Below are 14,374 nucleotides of genomic sequence, written 5' to 3'. Positions count from 1 at the left end.
TTTCAATTTAAGTTTGTATAATTTAGTTTTTAATAATGACTGTTTCACAACTGGCACACAAAATTCCTGAAAATTTATTGATCCACTTTTATGAACCAATACTAGCTACAAGAAATGTTAAAAATCAAATAGCTGGCTGGAGTACACCACTGATCTTAACACACAGTGAAAGACCCCAGGCTGACTCTAATAAGAACCCTGTTGCTACAATTTGAATGTTTGTATTTCTCCAAAATTCATGTTAGAACATAAAACCCATGAGGGCTCTGCCCTCATGAATAGAATTAGTGCTCTTAGAGGCTTCAGAGAGCTGCCTGGCCTTTCCATCTCTTTTGCCATGTGACAGCTCTTCTTCCATGTGGGGACACAGCCACATGGCACCATCTTGGAAGCGAAGAGCAAGCCCTTATCAGATGCCAAATGTGATGGTGCCATGATCTTGGACTTCCCAGCCTCTAGAACTGTGAGAAATAAATTTCTACTATTTATAAATAAAAAGAAAAAGACAACCCTTTATTGAGTAATACCTGTACTGTTTTACAGATGAGGCACCTGATGCCCAAAGAATTTAGGTAAATTGTCCCAGGTCACAGCTAATGGGCGTTGGAGCGAGATTCCATCCCAGGCAGCAGAGTCATCGTGTTGTATAATATGCAAGTATGATATTTATAAAGACTATAATGTGAATGGTACCCTCTGGAGTTGTGTTTCACAGTGGTCTGACCAGGCTGTGTGACTCTGGAGACCACCCTATTACTGTCTCCTCTCTTAAGGGAGAAGATCAGTTTGGTTTGGGGCAAGCAACACTGAGACGCTCATTAGACATCCAGGTGGAGGTGTCCAGAGGTTACCTTTAGAGATGTAGATATGAGAATTAGCAGCACAGAAATTTAGTTAGATATTAATAATATTTATTGTGCTTCTCTTTACAGTAGGCCTACCCCTCTGTTAGGTACCAAACATGCAAAGATGAATAAGATTATCTCCTGTGTGTTGTGAAGGATCACTAAAGAGTTAGCTGAAGAGAAGTGAGAGAAGAGTTCCAAGCAGAAAAAACAGCAAAAGAGGTAGGAAACAGTATAATATATTTGGGCAACTACAAATAGGTCAATATTAGTAGAATGTAAATGCCAAAAACTAAAATGCAGAGAGAAAGAACATAGACAGAGATAGGTTATGATGTATATCTCAATTCAGGCTAAGGATTTTGGATTTTATCCCAGTGGGTAAGATTGATTATGATAGTGTAGAAAGAAATTAAGTTTTGAATAGGAGAATGATCAAATCAGGTTATATTTTCAATCATTCTGGCACCTACAGAGAGAACAGCTATAGAGGAACAAGAAGATATGGGATAAGGGGATCTAAGCAGACAGTTGCCATGACCAGGACAAAAGAGATCATGAACCTGAACGAGGGAGGGCAGTGACAGAGGTGGAGAGATGGGATTAGGTGGCAAAGTTTGCCAGATCTGGGCATCAGATATGGGATTGAAGGAGAGGAAGGAGTTAAGGATGAGTCCCAGGGGAACTGGGTGAAAATGGTACAATTCACAGAAATATTATGAAGCAGATTTTCGGGGGAGATGGTGAAGAGCCCACTTTGGGGCATATTGAATTTGGGATTCCAGGCAGAGATGGCCACGCAGCGGTCAGAAGTGTGAAAACCTGAAAGAAAAGCTATAGGAAAGCAGGGACCCCTACCTACCTTGTTCATCATGTTATAACTCTCATACCTTACAGCATGGTTCATGGCTCATGGTAGGTACAATAAATATTTGTTAAATAAATTAATAAATTACATATATTGATTTCAACATCATGTACATGTCAAGGATACTTGAAACTGTGGGAGTAAATGAAATCCCTGAGAAAGAGGTGAGAGGTGAGCCAAGACCAGAACCTCAGGGAATGTTTATGGGAGTGGGAGGAGGACAAAAATAATCAAAGGCAACGCAAAACAAAAAGAACCAAAAACAACCTTTTGTGGGTAAACAGTCACTGATGAACATGAATTGTTTCTACCAAGAATAATTTCCTTTGGTTCTCATCATCAGCACTGAAATTTTTTGCACCTGGGAAAGGGTAACAAAAAAAGACGTTAAGGAGTTAACTAGCAGATAACAAGCTGCCACCTGTGAAATTTACTTAATAAATTTTCTCTAAAATCCTTTAAATTAAAAAAAATTCTGTTACTAAATTGCTAAATTGCTAGTTGGTGAGGGCTTTAGGTGGGGCTTTGTTAGGAAGAATTGCTTAGGATCAGGGCAGCCACTGATAAAATGCTTGCATGAATCATAGTTTGCTCTGTTTTTTAGAAGTGAGGGCCTTAAAATTTTTCTCTGCCCAGTTCAAATAAATATGGCTCTTCTTCTCTGGGCAAAGCACTGGTTCTCAGCCCAGTTCTTCAGAAAATAGAGCTCCTTCTATCTATTATCTTAAAGTAATTTTTTTTTTTTTTTTTGGGGGGGGGGTTTTTATATGTTGCCCAGGCTGGTCTCAAACTCCTGGGCTCAAGCGATCCTCCTGCCTCAGCCTCCCGAGTAGCTGGGACTACAGGCATGTGCCACCATGCCCAGCTAATTTTTTTTCTATATATTTTTAGTTGTCCAGATAATTTCTTTCTATTTTTTTTTTTTAGTAGAGATGGGATCTTGCTCTTGCTCAGGCTGGTCTCAAACTCCTGAGCTCAAACAATCCGCCCGCCTCGGCCTCCCAGAGTGCTAGGATTACAGGCGTGAGCCACCGCGCCCGGCCTATTATCTTTTTTTTTTTTGAGACAGAGTCTCACTCTGTCGCCTGGGCTAGAGTATAGTGGCATCATCATAGCTCACAGCAACCTCAAACTCCTGGGCTCAAGCGATCCTCCTGCCTCAGCCTCCCGAGTAGCTGGGACTACAGGCATGCGCCACCATGCCCAGCTAATTTTTTCTATATATTTTAGTTGTCCAATTAATTTTTCTATTTTTAGTAGAGACGGGGTCTCGCTCTTGCTCAAGCTGGTCTCGAACTCCTGAGCTCAAACAATCCGCCCTCCTCGGCCTCCCAGAGAGCTAGGATTACAGGCGTGAGCCACAGCTCCCGGCCCCGGCCTATTATCTTAAAGTAATATTCTTAAACATGAGTAACCTGAGGTCCCTTGTGAAAGAAATAAAATTCGTGAGGATCCTCAATGTTGGTTTAATTTATTAATTTTTTTTTTTTTTTCGAGACAGGTTCTCACTCTGTCCCCCTGGGTAGAGTGCAGTGGCGTCACTGTAGCTCATGGAACCTCAAACTCCTGGGCATAAGCAATCCATCTGCCTCAGCCTCCTGAGTAGCTCAGACTACAGGCGCACACCACCACACCCAACTAATTTTTTCTGTTTTTGGTAGAGACAGGTCTTGCTCTTGTTCAGGCTGGTCTCGAACTCCTGACCTCAAGCAATCCTCCTGCCTGAGCCTGCTAGAGTGCTAGGATTACAGGCATGAGCCACCTCGCCCAGCTTAAATTTAATTATTTAACTTTCTTTAATTTTATTTGATTTTTTCATTCAAACTAATATTTTACTAGGTTGCCCCATGATGCAGTATTGAAAATAATTTTAAATAGTTTCATGAAAATATTTTCCCTGTTATTTACTATTATCCTTGCTGCTGATGAACTACTGCAAATTGGAACAGCATACAAGACGGTTCCTGCAAGCAATGCCTTCCATGAATACGGTCCTGACTGCTACAATGCAGCTTCTTTTGGATTTTGCATACCTATACTGCTTACGCCCTGGGATGATGACTCAATTCTTCCATCATCTTTTTCTTTGTTCAAGCTAGCATGAAACCTTTGTTTATACAGTGTTCATTGATATCATCTAGACTTCACTTTACAAAGCAGTAGTTACATATCTACACTAATTTGCTGTGGGAGACAATTACTTGTCTCTTTAACAGCCTTTTTCATAGCTAACTAGATATAACAAGTAAGGCAATTCAAGATGAGTATAAAGCAGATGTCCTATGACAGTGATCATTTTAACATTAGGACTTGCTTACCTAATAGCAGCCTGCCATAAACTTATAAACCATTAAAGTTAAACCTACGCACCATTAAAGCTAAATGCTTTCATGTACTTGTAACAACAAATGCAAAATAAAATCATGGAAACCACAATCACAAGACAGCACTCATTTATGGGATCATCCAGATGATTCAGAATATGTTTGTTAATTTTTTTTAGATTATCCTGAAAGAAAAACACTTAACAATTCTCAGAGAACACTTGAATCCTTACATTTACAAGGATTCAATTTATAAAATTATATTTGGACATACAGAGGCCTACAGATACCAATTTGAGAAACATTGTTATCAAGGATGATAGAATTTGTTAAAATTTAGTACAGCTGAAAGTAACAGATAAACTGCAAATAACAAGTTTAACCAAATAGGGGATTAATTTTTCCCATTTAACAAGTAGAGGCCCACCTGTAATCCTAGCACTCTAGGAGGCTGAGGTGGGAGGATTGCTTGAGGTCAGGAGTTCAAGATTAGCCTGAGCAAGAATGAGACCCCCTTCTCTACCAGAAATAGAAAAATCAGCTGGGTGTTTTGGTGGGGGTCTGTAGTCCCAGCTACTTGGGAGGCTGAGCCAGGAGGATCGCTTAAGCCCAGGAGTTGGAGGTTGCAGTGAACTTTGATGACACCACTGCACTCTACCCAGGGTGACAGAGTGAGACTCTGTCTCAAAAAACAAAAACAAAAACAAAAAACAAATAAACAAGCAGAGGCTGGGCACCATGGCTTACACCTATAATCCTTGCACTTTGGTAGGCAGGAGGATCGCTTGTGGTCAAGAGTTCAAGACCAGCCTGAGCAAGAGCAAGACCTCATCTCTACAAAAAAATAGAAAAATTAGCCAGTTGTGGTGGTACACACCTGTAGTCTTAGCTACTTGGGAGGCTGAGGCAGGAGGATTGCTTGAGGCCAGGAGTTTGAGGTTGCAGTAAACTATGTTGATGCCACTATTCTCTAGCCTGGGCAACAGAGTGAGACAAGTAGACAGTCCAAGGCTGGTATGAACATTCCATGCTGCTATCAGGGACCCAGATTTCCTTTAACTTTCTACTCCCAAATCCCTGGGAAGCAGCTTTTATTCTTATGATTACCTTATAGTCACAAAATGTCTACTCTGCTTCCAACCCTATGCCTGTATTCCAGGCAGCCCGAAGGAATAAGGGCTATAACCGGGAAGCAAAGCATTCCAAAAGCGCTCAGTTTACATATCGTTGGCCAGAACTGTCACATAGCTACTCCTAGCTATTAAGTGGGGCTGGATATTGTGTCTATTAGTTAGGCATATTACAACTCCTAACAAAATTTGAGATTTTGTTAGTAAGGAAAGAAAGGAGAAGGATATTGGATAGGCAACCAGAGTGACTGACCTTAATGGAATTAGAAAGAAGCTTAGGATTCTGACTGTGGCCACGTATGCATGTTGAGACATCAGAGAAAAAGAGACTAAATTGTATTACTTGGGGTTTTTTTCCTAACCTTGCTAAAGGTGGCAATTTGCTTTATTCAATTACTTTATATTTATATAATATGGGTCTCTGTGTTACACAACTTCAAGGGGTGATAGTATTCACATTGTATTCTCCATGAATAGTGTTTCTGGAATCGTGTAACACAGCAACCCCATTTGTAGTAATGCTTTTGATGTTGCAGATCTTTCATGAAGTGATATATAACTCTTAATTACTTGCACAATTACATATGTAAATATAAACTGTTACCTCCTCAAAAAAATATAAAGCCCTAGACCCTCAGATTTGGAAGGAACCACAGTTAACTAATTCAACAATTAAGTTCCCACCATGTGCCATGCATTGTCCTAGGCCCTGTACTCTATGCCCTGCACTGAACATGGAGCTTCACATCCAACCTTCTACTCATTGTAAGAATCCTATCTTCAATGACCTGACAGTCGCTGGGCCTTCTTCCAGGGTTATCCAGTAATAACCCTTTCTGTCTTGGTCACCGTCTTCCAGGTGTTCATATTGGTGCTCTCTGGGCTGTCCATAGCCCCTAAAAGTGGGCAAAAACTCAGTTTCATGGAACTGTCGTATTAGCCATGTAGAATACAGCAAAACTGTCTGCCTACCTTGACCCTACCCACCAAGTTCTGGAGTAGTTTATTACACAGAGATAGAAAACTCAGATCCCAGGTAACTTCCCCCAGCCTCAATTTTCTCCTCGTTAAAATGGTATGACAGAGTTTTCTCTGGCACAAAGTAAGTGCTTAACACACGATAATTACTATCTTCATCACCATTATCATTATTATCTATGTTAAAATTTGTTGGTTTGGCTTCAACCCATCATTTGAGTCTATCAAAAAATAAATGAAGCTAGGTATAGTGGTGTACCCTGTAGTCTCAGGAGGCTGAGGTGGGAGGATCACTTGAGCCGAGGAGTTCAAGACCAATCGGGACAATATTGCAGGACCTAGTCTCTAAAAAATAATTTTTTTTGAGACCACGCGCAGTGGTTCATGCCTGTAATCCCAGTACTTTGGGAGGCCAAGGCAGGAGGATTGCTGGAAGCCAGGAGTTCAAGACCAGACTGGGCAATATAGTGAGATCCTGTCTCTACAAAAAAGTTTTTTTAAGTAGCCAGGCATGGTGATGCACGCCTGTAGTCCCAACTACTTGGGAGGCTGAGGTGGGAGGATTCCTTGAGCCCAGGAGTTCAAGGCTACAATGAGTTACGATCCAGCCTGGGCAACAGAGCAAGACCCTGTCTCAAAAAATAATAATAATAATAAATTTTTTAAGATTCATAAAATATATTTAAGTAGTTCTCTATCTAATGTTTATTTGAACTTGTTTTTTTTGTTTCTGCCTCAGCCTCCCAAAGTACTAGGATTACAGTCCTGAGCCTGGCCTGAATTTGTTTTTGAGTTTATATTGACTTCCACTCATATTTTTGGTTTTTTATTTTTAAAAATCTGACATCTCAATTTCTGCATTTTCAATAGATTCCAACCTTAAATTCAAATAATGACTTGGTATTTGTTGTTCTTCTGTCACTGTTCTGTTTTATACTGAGCTGCTGCTTTTCATTATTAAAGCAAGGCATGAATTTAGGATATTGAACTCTATGGATATTAGGCTCAAGTTTTCATCTTCCTCCCACATCCAACTATAAACATAAAGTGTTCTCTTCCTCCATCTTCCTTTCCCTCTAATTTTATGACATCTAGAATGAAAGCCCAGATACAGTCCAGACCAGAGCAGTAAAAGGAATGTGTCCAAACTGGATCAACCAGTGCTTGCTTGGCAGGACATATACGAAAATTGGAACAATACAGAGAAGATTAGCATAGTGAAAAAAAACCCAAAAAACTGGGTCAACCATGAGGTAGTTGTGAGCTAGACCAACAGAGGACTTGCAGCTTAAGTTTATAGAATTAAAGTTGGCTTTTACCTCTAACCACCTGATGCTTCAGGGACTAATTACTTCTCAGATTCTTTCTTTTTTTTTTTTTTTTGAGACAGAGACTCTCTCTCTGTCACCTGAGCTAGAGTACCATGGCATTAGCCTAGCTCACAGCAACCTCAAACTCCTGGGCTCAAGCAATCCTCCTGCCTCAGCCTCCCGAGTTGCTGGGACTACAGGAGTGTGCCACCGCGCCTGACCACTTCTCAGATTCTTTTTTCCAGAACCAAATCCCCATAAACAGGGCCTGGTGCAGTGGCTCATACCTGTAATCCTAGCACTCTGGGAGGCCAATGCAGGAGGATCACTTGAGCTCAGAAGTTCGAAACCAGCCTGAGCAAGAGCAAGACCCGGTCTCTACTAAAAATAGAAAAAATTAGCCGGCCATGGTGGTGAGCGCCTATAGTCCCAGCTCCTCCTCAGGAGGCTGAGGCAGAAGGATCACTTGAGCCCAGGAGTTTGAGGTCTCTGTGCACTAGGCTGATGCCAAGGCACTCTAGTCTGGGTGACAGAGTGAGACTCTATCTCAAAAAAACAAAACAAAAAAAACACAAATCCCTATAAACATAAGCATTTTTCAGTTATTTCTCAACCTCAGCACTATCAACATTTTAGGTCTGATAATTCTTTGTCATGGAGGTGCTGTCCTGTGCATAACAGTATGTTTAGCATGTCCTAGTCTCTGCCCTCCAGATGCCGGTAGCACCTCCCTCTCCCCACATTGCCAGCTGTCCACCCAGGTTAAGAATCACTGAGTTAGAGAAAGTCATATAAATGACTAGAGGACTCCTAGCCTCCTAACCTATCTAACCTTCTGACCTAGTTGTCCTGCCTGGCAGAATCAGCTTTGCCTAGAAGCAGGGGAAAAAGTCCTTTACTTCTTTCATGTATACATACTTTACTTCTAGCCATCCATCTTGGCCAAAGCTTCCAGGAAAGAGAAGCTTAGCCGGGATGGATGGCCAAGCTTTCCAGCAGCGCTACAATTAGGAGAGTGATGATGTTGGACTAGAAAGACTCACACCCAATGTACTGTCTCTTTGGCTTGCTCTTAAGAGCCACTCTGCCATTGACAGATGGGAGAGAAAGGGAGATATGACATAAGGCTCTGAGAAAGCGTACAGATGGAAAAGGAGGGCTTTACCTCTGAGCAAAAAAGGCTTCACTTTGATTCATTCCTTGCCCTAACAACCACACTTCTCACCAGAAGGTGGGATCTCATCTTTCACAATACCCTTAGCCATCTTCTCTTGGCCCATGGCAGGCCCTGATTCTGCAACCAGAGGCATCTCTATAGTCTCTCCTTCCATCTTCCCTAGAGAAATGTCAGGGCTGACAGATGGTCCCTAATCTGAGAACCCTAAGATCAGAGTGGGTTCGAAAGAAGGGCCATGCTATAGGGTTGAAGAGTTTGGTCACCAGACAAAAGGGGCTGGTGGGAGGTCTGGTAACCTGCTCCTAACCTGCGCATCATGTATGGTTCACCAAGCCAGGAGAAAGGTTGGCCCTTTCTAATTCTGAAGTAACACAGAATAAAAAACTCAGTATGTTTTTGAAACCAGGAGATTCATCTCCCCTAACTCTTCTCTTCTTCAACTTAAACAGCTCCATTTGCCCAACTGCTCCTTACTGTGACCCGATTTCCAAACCCCTGCTGATGTCTCCCCGTAGCATTTAGTTTAGCATCAAGTTCAACCTCCTTCCTTAGCTTGACACATGAAGCCCGCTACCTTCTGACCCCTGGTCTCTCCTCCTTCATGTACACCTCATGCCGCTGTAGCCATAAAGTCCTATTTGCAATCCTCTGAGTGTATCGTGATGTTTCAGATCTCCATGCTCTTCCATATCATGTTCACTCTTTGCCTAACTCCTACTTGTCTCTTAAAACTGGGCGTAAGTGTTACCAGTTCTGGGATACCTTTCCTGACAACCTCTCCATTCCCAGTCTGATTTTCAGTGCCCCTTCCCCTATATTTCCACCATGCCTTATGCATATTTCTATCATAGATAGCACTTATTACATCATTCTGTAATTGTTGATAATTTCTTTTTCTCTTCCCTCTTCAGACCATGATCTTGATGAGTCAAGGTTATGGTTCTTGTAAGTACCTCAGAGCACTGAAGAGAAATAGACTGAGAACCATTGCATTGAACTTCCTTGAGGGCAAGGCCATGTCTTCACCGCTGCATCCCAACATCCACCACATGGCCTGTAAACATTTGGTGCTCAGTGAATGTGGAATGAATGCATGAATTTTTTGGCCAGGAGATTGATTTTAGGTGGCTTAGCCACACATTTGGCGATCTTATTTTTGAGTGTCATACAGATGCAAAGTGTACAAGTTGGAGACAAGAGGCTGATGAATCCTGACCTCACCCCATTCATCTGTATCTGTCATAAGTGTGCAAGTCCCATATTCATGTCAGGTGCAGAGAAAGTGCTGAATCGGTATTTGCTGAATTAATCAATGACTCAATTTCCCCACTTTCAAGGACTGAGATACCTGCTTCCCTCTACCGTAGGCTAGCGAGAAGATTAAATATAAAATAAAAAAATAGTTATCCCAAGTATTTATTACTACTTTCTGAGTTCCCTGGGTACAGAGAGCATTAGAAGTCAGCCTCCACTAAAACTGAGCCAACCACAGACACTCTGGATGGTGAGTGGGGAGGGACAGGAGGGAGCTTTACTTATGGGGAACTAACCTAAGCCTGAGAATTGCACTGCAACTTTTGTCCTCCTTTCTGGAAAGAAAAAAACTGCAGGCATTTTTTAAGTGTCCAAGAATTGGGCCCCTAATACCTTAGGTGGGACAAACCAATGTGGGGATTTTCACTGAAGAATGTTTTTGGTAATCCTAGCACTCTGGGAGGCCGAGGCAGGAGAATCTCTCGAGGTCGGGAGTTCGAGACCAGCCTGAGCAAGAGCGAGACCCTGTCTCTACTAAAAATAGAAAGAAATCAGCTGTACAACTAAAAATCTATATAGAAAAAATTAGCCAAGCATGGTGGTGCATGCCTGTAGTCCTAGCTACTCAGGAGGCTAAGGCAGGAGGATTGCTTGAGCCCAGGAGTTTGAAGTTGCTGTGAGCAGGGCTGACGCCACGGCACTCTAGCCGGGCAACAGAGCAAGACTCTGTCTCAAAAAAAAAAAAAAAAAGAATGTTTTTGGTTTTTGATCAGTGTTATAAACTGGATGTACTGCTTCAATCTCAAGAGAGTTTTCAGACAGGGCCTGGTCAGGGAGTTCTAGAGCTCTAATTAGCTGCTAATTGGCCATTTAAGTAATAATATCTTGGTCTGTCCAATGTTCAGATTTTATCTAATGAAGAAGGTATTTTGCTTCTTACTGGAAGCCCAGGCTTATGTGAAGCTTAATTAGTGTTTATCGAGTGCCTACTATTTCACTTCTGGGGACCTTGAAATCTCATGATCCTTTTGCCCCTCAGAAATGGACTCAAATATCTTTTCTCCAATTGGACAAGAACATGACTGAGCCAAGCAGCTTGGCTAATAATTGGTCTATGACTAAAAGGGCAGCATTATATCAAAGGCTTATCTGCTGGATTCCCTAAAAAAGGGAAATCATGGGGAAAGGGCGGCAGGTGCCATGTCTGACTGTGGCAAGAAGAAGCCCCTGAAACAGCCCAAAAAGTAGGCCAAGGAGATGGATGAGGAAGATAAGGCTTTCAAGCAGAAACAGGAAGAAACTCAGGAGCTAAAAGTGAAGGCCCATGGCGGGGGCGGGGGGGGGTTGCCTGGCCACTGGTGGAATTAAGAAATCTGGCAAAAAGGAAGCTGTTCCTTGTGCCTGAGACGATGGTGATCCTAGATTCCATTCCTATTTAAATACCTGTATTCCCTGCCCTAACATCTTTTGCCACCTGTAGGTGGAATGAAGCGTTGTCTTGGAGCCTGTTCTGCATTTAAGAATAAACTTTTATTAAAAAAAAAAAATCATACAGTGTCTCATCATCTCTTTAGTTGTTTCACTCAGCCATTCCCACCTTAGCTGTGAATTTAAAGTAAATCCAGCCCAGAATCCACCAAAGTCTGCTCTTTGGTCTTCATTCTACCCTAAATAGAATGAAGGGTATCACCTGGAATCACCTGGAATTAAACTAATTCATTTGGGGAGCAAAAATAAAAAGAAAGAAAGAAAGAAAAAGGAAATCAAGTTCTCAAAGCCCAGCACTAGCAGGGCTCAGAGAAATCACCTTCTTACTAACTTAATGAAGCCCGAATGGCACCAGTATATACCTGATACTTGGGACTTTAACCTTCACCCACATTCTGCCTGGAGAAGGAAATCCAGGCTGCAATGCAAGGATCTGGCTCCTGGGCTCTGTCAAGTCTGAGGCAGAGCTGGAGAAGAAATCCCTATCTCCACCCCAGGCTCAAGCCCAGCTCACTCCTTTATCTTGCACGACCTTGATCCAGGGACAGGAACTGGCACGCTGGCCTTCGGAAGCCTTGGGACTTTCATCCTCAGAGCTGAATAAGCGGAACAGAGCTAGTGCCAAGTCCACTTTTGGTAACCCCATACTTCTTTCCCCCACTTAACATATCATGAATGTTTTCTCATGACAATACTTATATACTTATCCTTGCTGTGACTATATTTATCATATGGATGCGCAATAATTTCTTTTGGCTATTCCCTTCCTGTGAACACTTGAATAATTTCCTCTCCTCTAAACAATGCAATAAACATCCTTGTCACTTTTCTACTATTTCCTTAAACTCAACTCCTTAAAATTGCTGGATCAGAAGGCATGCACATTTATTTTCATATCTATTACCAAATTACCTATAGAAAGATTATACTATTTTGTACTCCCATCAATGATGTACAAGTAGATCCCTTTTTTCATATTGCCCCCAACACTGGGACTTGATACTTTTAATTTTATCAATGTGATGGTGAAAGTGATTTGTATTTCTTTGATTATTGGTGGGTTTGAATATCCTTTTATTTATTTATTTTTTTCACAAAGTCTCACTCTGTTGCCGAGGTTGGAGTACAGTGGTGTCATAGCTCACTGCAACCTCAAACTCCTGGGCTCAAGCAATCTTCCTGCCTCAGCCTCCCGAGTAGCTGGGACTACAGGTGCGTGCCACCATGCCCAGATAAATTTTTTTCATTCTTTATAGAGATGTGGTCTTGCGATGTTGTCCAGGCTGGTCTAAAACTCCTGGCCTCAAGCAATCTTCTTGCCTCGGCCTGCTAGGATTACAGATGTGGGCCATTGCACCCAGCCTGAATAATCTTTTTTTTTTATTTTTGATTGACTTCTTAATGCCTTTGCACTGAATAATCTTTTTATAGCCATTTTTCTTTCTTCTTTTGAGAACCACCTGTTAAGAACTTTGCCGATTTTTAATAGAAATATTTGTCTTTTTCTTACTGATTTTATAAGAGTTCTTTATGTTAGGTCCGGAGCTGAGAGAGAGACTCATGAAGCCTCATGTGTAGCAAAATGCTGTTTATTTTGAGCATCTGGGTGCAGATGGGTGGAGGCCAAAAAAGGCAGCCACGAGAGAGAAGGGGAGAGCCTTGGGTTTTATAGAGGGTTTTCTGGGAGGAGTAAACAAATTCTTTTCAAACAACCAGGAGGGATAAGGAAAGTAAGTTCCCCTCTTGCATTTCATTCCTTTATCTCCCTAGGGGTCTGGCAAAGGCTATGTGCCTAATACACCCCTAGGAAGGGGAGAGCGGTGGGTTTTATAGGTTTGGATGGAAGTTTGGGGAGGGTGAACTCTTTAAGCCCAAGACTTTACAAAATAAGATTTGAATCCTTTGACCCTTAAATATTGCAGACTCTTTTCCTAGTATGTCATTTTTCTTTTAATCTTGCTTGTAATGCCTTTCTGTTCAATGTTCAGTTTTATCTAGTGAAAATCGTCAATATTTTCCTTTTGGCTTTCTAACTTTGGTTGTCAAGCTAGGTAAGGCCTTTCCTACTCCAAGATTATATAAATATTCACCTATTTCTTTCTTTAGTGTTTTATTTATATTCAAATCTCTAGGGTCTTGCTCTGTCTCCCAGGTAGAGTGCAGTGGCATCCATCATCATATTTAATAGCTCACTGCAGCCTCAAACTCCTGGGCTCAAGCAATCTTCCTGCCTCAGCCTCCCAAGTAGCTGGGACCACAGGCTCGTGCCACCACGCCCGGCTAATTTTTCTAGTTTTTGTAGAGATAGGGGTCTCACTATTGCTCAGGCTGGTCTCAAACTCCTTACCTCAAGCGATTCTCCTGCCTCAGCCTCTCAAAGTGCTAGGATTACAGGCACGAGCCACCATGCCTGGCCCTGAAATTTACTTTTGTGTCTAGTATGTGGTAGGAGTCTAACTTTTTTTTTCCTAAATGGTTAGTCAGTTATGCTCTTATCAAATCACGTGTAGTTCCTGGAATGTAACATCCTGCTTCATTTCTCCACAACTTGGCAAATGTTAGTTCTTCTGCTCAGACTGCCCTTCTCTAGCTTCCTTTAACTCTCTGAACACAACAGTCTAGTCTTCCAAAAAACTCCTGGTGCATGGTAGATATCATTATATGTCTGTCGACTGAATGAATAAATCAATCACTTCTACCCACTTTTAGCACAGAGCAGCCTCTGTGGGTGACATATGCAATAGAAGGATGTAAAATTAGGAAATGCAGTTGACTGGGGAAATCCGCACCACCATATGACAGGCTGCCTGCCTCCTTCAGTGGTTCTTCCCTTGACTTGCCAGCCCTGCCCACACCACTTCCTCTTCTTCTCCCTCACTTTCCAGCCTTAGCGCAATGGTTTTGGTTGGCTGCAGCCTCCTTTCCACCACTTCTCTGCAGCATTGATCTTCATGACTGTGATTCCTGCCCTGATATAACTATAGCTTTTATGCCAACAGC

This window comes from Propithecus coquereli, unplaced genomic scaffold, assembly GCF_000956105.1.
Source record: "Propithecus coquereli isolate 6110/MARCELLA unplaced genomic scaffold, Pcoq_1.0 Scaffold299, whole genome shotgun sequence".
NCBI classification, from domain to species: Eukaryota; Metazoa; Chordata; class Mammalia; order Primates; family Indriidae; genus Propithecus; species Propithecus coquereli.
The sequence above is the reverse complement of the archived record's forward strand: the minus strand, read 5'-3'. Positions refer to the sequence as shown.